Here is a 6,972-nt window from a genome sequence, read left to right as displayed (position 1 = left end):
TCGTGTACTGGCTGTGGTAGACGCCATCAGGATGAGTGTTGGAGAAGAACTAAGGCTTGTTTGAGGTGCGGCTCATTAGAGCACCGTATTAGAGAGTGTCTGCGGAGGTCTGATCAGATGCGAGCTTCTGGCATGGGTATTGCACCACTACCGAGGGTAGTTCAGCAGACACCAAGAGGCTATGGTCAGGCTAGAGGTGGGAATGGTTTGGGCAGTGTTCAAAAAGCACTAGGTAGAGGTCCTGATTATACTGAGGCGAGGCAACCGACTTTAGTTTATGCTGCACGTCACTGAGAGGTTTGGATGTCATTACGGGTACGTTCTTTATTTATAATGTACCTTATACTGCACTGACAGATATAGGATCCACTTACTCCTATATAGCCTGTATTGTGTCCGAGAACTTGGGTATCTTGATTGAGAGCACTGCAAGTGAGATGACTGTACTGAGTCCATTGAGACAATTAGTAAGGGTAAATAAGTTGTTTAGAGACGTTCCTTTAGAGGTCCAAAGGGCTATTTTTCTGGCTGATCTGATGGAACTGCCTTTTGGAGAGTTTGATCTGATACTGGGAATGGACTGGTTGTTTAAACACCGAGTGAGCTTGGATTGTGCCACAAAAAGGGTTGTATTGAGAACTGAGGATGATAGCGAGGTAGTTGTGGTTTTTGTTCTCTTCTCCCCCTCTATTTGCCAAAATTTCATCTCTCTCTCCTTTTTGTTTTTATGGTTTTACTCAAGTTCACCTCTTTTGTTGTGCTGTGCATAATCATGGTCATTTGGTGTTAATCAAAGGGCTGATTATCATTCATCGGCATTCTAAGGGCGTGGAATTTTTAGTCTTCGATAAAAGGTTCTAGAGTGCTCGGGGACCAATTTAGCATCAATCGAAACTAGGTGTATACTTGATTGTACAGAAAATGAGGTTTTAACGAAAGCCGAAAACCTCACTATCGACGCCACACAGGTGTGTGGTCACCCATGTGGTAGGCCGTGTGATCGAACACGGGTGTGTGATTGACAAGCTAGGCCGTGAGCATTAGACACTGTCGTATGATGACCAGGTGGGCCGTATGCAACACAGTGGCTCAACCAGTTTGGGCCGTGTAGGCCACACAGGTGTGTGAGCCCACACGAGCGTGTGGGAATCTGGGCCAGGCCGTGTGATCCACACTGCCAAGGCTAAGTTAGGCCATATGGGCCACACAAGTGTGTGGGCCCACACGGGCAAGCCACATGAACGTGTGAGCCCATTTTACTGAAATATTTGCTAAGGTTGCACGGGTCGCCTAAGTTGACTGTGAACCTACTATAGGGTCGGTAAGCACTACATAGGCCCCTATTTGACTGAAATGACTGTATGACTATTATGTATATATATTTGCATGTTATCGAGCATGATGATATTTAGTGAATTGATATTGTATGCACTGTTGCCATGATATAGCATGTCATTACTGTATGTTGCATTGTATTGGGATAGGGGATTGATATTGTTCGGAGGAAGTGTACTGAAAGGCCTCGGCCTAATTTATTGGTAGCTCAGCTGCAAACTACTATTTAGTGTCGCATTCGGCACTTTTTGGAGTGTAGGGATGGGTGGGTTGATTATATCCCCACATAGAGTGTAGAGTTGGACGGAGATGGTGTGTAGAAGCTAGCTGGGTAGGATTTTATGACTGTATATCTGTTACTGCTATTGATACGTTGATGGGCTAAGGCCCAACTACATGACTAATTCTGTACTGAAATGGGCTAAGGCCAAATTGAAATCGATACTGTTATTGGAAAAGGCCTAGGCCCAAACTGTGATCATATACATATTGTCTGTTTATTTATATGGGGATTACACACTGAGTTTACGTAAACTCACCCCTTCGGTTTAATCTGTACAAGTAATCCTTAGACTTAGCAGATTGGTGTGGCGAAGAACTCAACGGTGGCCACACGACCTCTTTGACACTGTTTTGTACTTATTTATGATTTTAGATTTTATTTGGGTATTTTATTATAAATATGACCTATATTGATTTTTATTTTAGTTTGGGATTTTTATTGATTATGGTTTATAATTGCTAGTATTAGGAAAACTCGGGTTTTCAAAGGAAAAACATTTTAACAAAATACTCACAAATACGCAAATTGTTTTAAAAGCTTCCGAATTGAATAATCGTTTTGAAAACTTTCGACTGATTAAATAACACGATTTGAGAATTAATAAGTAATAATGAAAAGTTTCTAAACGGAAATTGTTTTAAGCAAAGTTTCGATTTTCAAACACATTACCATGTGACAACGTCTGATCCAGCCATAACGTCTAGGCCGGGTTTGGGGTGTTACATCTCACATAATTTTAAAAAAGTAACTCTATTCATCTTAACTTGTTCAATACAGGTCTTGTCACTAGCATGTACAAGTTTTTTCACATAATCTCATTGTGCATAAAAATCTAAAATATAGGATCTAATCATTGCTTTATAAGTATATAGGCTAGAGACACCACCCAACATAACTAAGAACCAACTCGCAACTGTAAACATCTGCAACCATACTGTCAATGTAAGACCAATTCTTTTTTGCCTTTCACTTTGTACTATTATAGCCAAACGAGTCATTACTGCAAGATATTAAAGTGTTACATATATTTAAATCATAGTATAAATTAATCTCAAAACAGAATGTGATGTATAAATTTAAATCATAAATACATAAAACTTACAATATGATGTTCATGGAAATTAGAGATACTATGGCCCTGCTATTTAGTAGTGCACAAAATTCAAGCTTATGTTCTTAATTGGATTATTGCCATAAAAGCAAAATATACCTATAAGAGAAGAAATAAACATACCATTATTTTCAATAAAGAATCAGTATAAACCTTGCAGAGTAGCTAGGACAATATCGCAAGCAATTGTTAAAGTATATCTTAGGTATCCAAGTTAAATTTATGAGTATCACCACCAGAACAATATAGATCCTATAAAAATTACATCAATATACGTTTACTTCAATATACAAACTATAACAAGAACAAAAACAAATATGGAAACAAGTGCACCAATACAGTAATTTTGAAATCATATTTTTCACCTTCCGATTGAGCCTTTAAGGTGTGAATTTCATGGAAAATTTCTACAATAGAATATAAAAAGTAGAAAAGGTAGAGAATTCAATCAACTAAAGCAAGTCCTTTCTTATTCTATATTCTCTTGCAACTGTTAGAAACCACAATATGTATCTATTGTTGATAAGTAAGTCCATCATTTTTAACATTGATTTTTACAGATTTTTTGGAGCCATTGTTGATAAATGAGTCCATCATTTTCAATTTATTATTTCCTTATAAGCAAACACTTATTTTGGGGAGCCTATCTCATTTGCAACTTCTATATCCATTTTTAATGAATTCAAAAGCAATTGGAACAATAATATAGTCCATGGAGAAGGCCTATAGAGAGACATGAACTATCCATTGGTGTTGTAATTGTGCCAATGATAACCAATCAAGGTAGGCTATTGTATTGCAAACCAAAAGTTTTGCTTAAGGATCACAAAAGCAAACCGATTTTCAGTTGTAGTGGAAACCATACCAAAAAACCCAAATTAATCAAATTCAGTATAACACTCCAAGAACCAAAAGAAAGATAAAACCCCCAACAAGAATCAAACATTTCTTTTTTTCTTTTTTTTTTGTTCAACAAGAATTAAACATATTGGCAACATTAGTAACCAAATTCCTAAAGTCAATCAAGTTGTGTGATCGAATTAAAGAATTGAAAGAATGATAGATTAACTGAGCAATAATCAAATAAATTCCAATTAAAAAATCAAAGTCAATCAACATTTCTTCAATTGATGAACATGAAACCCAAAAAATCAAAATCAAAATTGAAACACAAAAACCTGTTAAGACATACATACCTCGTTAATTCGACAATCGGAGGTTGTTTGTTCCTCGTTTTATTCTTGTTTAAGGTCGGCGTCGATTGATGATTTAAAATAACGTGAGAAAATCTGAAGACAAAGAAGATTATTTTTCCAAATCCAGAATCTGACAATAAAAGAAAAGAAAATAAAATAAAATAAATTGAGAAATGATTTATAGAAACAACAGAGGAATCTGATTCCTTTCTTGGTGGAAAACAATAGGAGCAGAAAAAAGAAGACAACAAATGAGAAAATAAAAACGAAACTAAAACTCGAAAAACAAAAAACAAAATTAATAAAAGTAAAAATGAAATTTCTAGAAAAAAATCCTAATAGGAAATGATTAGAAAAATATTAAAGAATACCCTAAAGTAAAAGAGTATATAGCTAAGACATTTTACTGATCATTCACTGCAAAAAAAAAACCATTTTTTCATATTAAATCTAACTATAAAATGAATGTGAAACTAATGAAATCCTTTGCAGTTTTATACCAATGAGTCTTGATTCTTGAAGTGAAAATTACATTTAAAAAATAGTACCCAGAAAAAGGAAAAGAAACCCATAAATGAGCTATGAAAGTTTGAAGACAAGAAACTGAAAAGAAAAGAATAGTCTTCATTTATTTTTTGTGTTGATGAATAAAAAAGAAGAAATTAAAGAAGTGAATTTGGGAATTTACCCAGTGAATAAAATGGGTATAGAAGGATGAAAACAAGCATCGGCGACAGAAGTAAGGTGGCCTAAGATTCAAACAAAAAATATGAAATACAAAGAAAATGAAGAGTAAATTACCCAATAAGGGCGATAGATTTTGTCTCCAACTTTGTTACTCACTGTAACATGAGCATCCAAAGAAAATGAAAAAGGCAAATGAAAGGAGATTTTGGCCTTCAAAAGTAGAAGACAATTATGGACGACAAAGAATAGCCAATTTAGAACCCTATCTATTGAATGGGTATTCAATGCTCACCCGTAATAGAGGCCCGCGTGAAAAGATGATTCGACTATAAAAATTGAACCAAACAAAGCAAATATTGTTTAAATTTGAATAAGCCCTGGACCAAATCCCTAGTCCCCCAATCAAACGTGGTTTAAATAAATCACCGCTTCTGTTCTACCATTCACTTTACCCCCGATGTATAATTTTAAAAATTATTATCACTTTCATGAATATTAGGTGCACCCGTCTTGGCCCCATCCCACCTTACTTCGCTCCAATTTAATTTTTGTTGTTTATTTTTAATATATTTAATATTTTTAAAGTTAAGTAAATATTTAAATATAAATCTTAGAAATACATTTAAACGTAAAATTGATGACTTTTTTTTATAATACATTATTATATTTTTACTCTTTAATAGTTATATATATAAGGATAAAATGATAGTTTTATATAGTGAGGTAAGCAAATAATATAATTGTATCCCACATTCACTTTTCAAAAAAAAATCTATTCCATTTGAAGTAGATCAGTTCAAAATCATTGAGTGATTCAGATTTTGCCATCCATAATTTAGACACCAAAGAATAAACGAATAAAATTATAATTATTAAGGTAATCATTACACACTCTTGTCATTACAAAGCCTAAAATCAAAACATCGTATAAAATACGATAGTCTCAAAATTGTATTTGATAATGCATTTACTAACAAAATTAACAAGAAAGATAAACATCATAAGCAATTTTATCTAATTACTCTAGCATTTTATATTGTTGAGTTATTCTCTCTCTAATATTAAACATTTACCTATTGTTATCACCGATTCATCATTAATCAAGTAAACATAATTAATAGTAAATATTGTCTAATTTAGTTAAATTTAGCATAAATAATATATAATAAATACTATGTAATGTAGTTAATTATTTAATAGGTCAAAACATATAAGAATTTATCTATCATCAATATAAGTTTTAAATTATTTAAAAAATTTGGAAAAATAACATATAATTATATTTTTTAAAAATATATGTAAAAATAAAATACTATTACTATTGTATAAAAATAACATTTTAAACTCAAATAATGTACAAACATGTTTGGGAAGACATATGGTAATTGGATTTGAGTGTAGTTATTAGCAATTATTTGTGTAACTACTCTAATTCTCACCCTTCCCTTAAGAATTGAAATGTGTAATTGGATGCTCCAATTACACCTAATTCAATATGACCCACTAATAACAGTAGTTACTCAAACATGTTGCAAGTGTGTAATTACAAACAATTACGCTCAAATCCAATCGCTAGGTCGCTTTTCAAATGTGCCTTTAAATATTTTTAAATATTGGACAATTGGGATAGATGAACAATCTAACTTGTAAACATTTAGGATTACAACTTTTGGTGGCTGCACATTGTTTCTGGGACCATCAAAAGTCACTGAGCAATCAAATGTTAAAGGATGAGAGAAATGAGTTAAAGTTTTTTGTGCACATACACTTTAGAGTTTTGCAACTGTGGTGGTATGGATGACCCTTGACATCAATGGTTGTATGTATATTAGTCGCCCGAATCAATCGATAGGTAGATAATTTCTGTTTAATAAGGGAACGGGTTGTTTTAACTTTTTTTCATTGCATAATGTTATGTTTTCTAACTAATTAAATTTGTTGACATGCAATGTGATGTAAAATTTTAAATAAATTTTCTCCAATTGGATATTTTATATACATACGATATTAAATCCACTTTGTGACTCATTATTTCTCTAATGTTTTAGCAACATAAACACAAACTGAAATCAAATGAATGAAAATGAATTGTACAAATTAAATTAAATTGGACTTGTAATATAATGGTAAAAGTGAATCAAATAATTTAATAGAATTGTACCAAAAAAAGGATGAATTTGAATCAAATCAATTGGTGCATCTCTTTTCAAAAAAAAATGTTTATATTTATCTAATTAAAATATAAAATTTAATATCCATTGCATTAACCTTAATTATTGCATCCTAAACCCTAATATCTATACATGTGATAATTATTTACTTGAAGTATAAGAAAAAAAATTCATTGCTTATCTAGTTGG

At 32.5% G+C, this 6,972-nt stretch overlaps 1 long non-coding RNA gene across 2 annotated transcripts; it reads right to left on the bottom strand.

Annotated features, from left to right (window-relative positions):
* Nucleotides 1-2,352: 2,352 nt before the first annotated feature.
* On the bottom strand, nt 2,353-4,934 carry LOC107953300 (uncharacterized). Of its 2 annotated transcripts, none has more exons than XR_001699169.2 (4): nt 4,727-4,934; nt 3,926-4,018; nt 2,721-2,828; nt 2,353-2,618 (listed from the first exon to the last, which is right to left on the bottom strand). It is a non-coding gene; the product is annotated as an uncharacterized lncRNA (long non-coding RNA). The 2 variants fall into 2 exon arrangements; XR_001699170.2 differs by having other exon boundaries at nt 3,926-4,055; nt 4,727-4,890.
* Nucleotides 4,935-6,972: the final 2,038 nt, after the last annotated feature.

The sequence above is a fragment of the Gossypium hirsutum genome, chromosome A07 (genome assembly GCF_007990345.1).
Source record: "Gossypium hirsutum isolate 1008001.06 chromosome A07, Gossypium_hirsutum_v2.1, whole genome shotgun sequence".
In the NCBI taxonomy this organism is placed as follows: Eukaryota; Viridiplantae; Streptophyta; class Magnoliopsida; order Malvales; family Malvaceae; genus Gossypium; species Gossypium hirsutum.
This window is presented reverse-complemented; position numbering and strand designations above follow the sequence as displayed.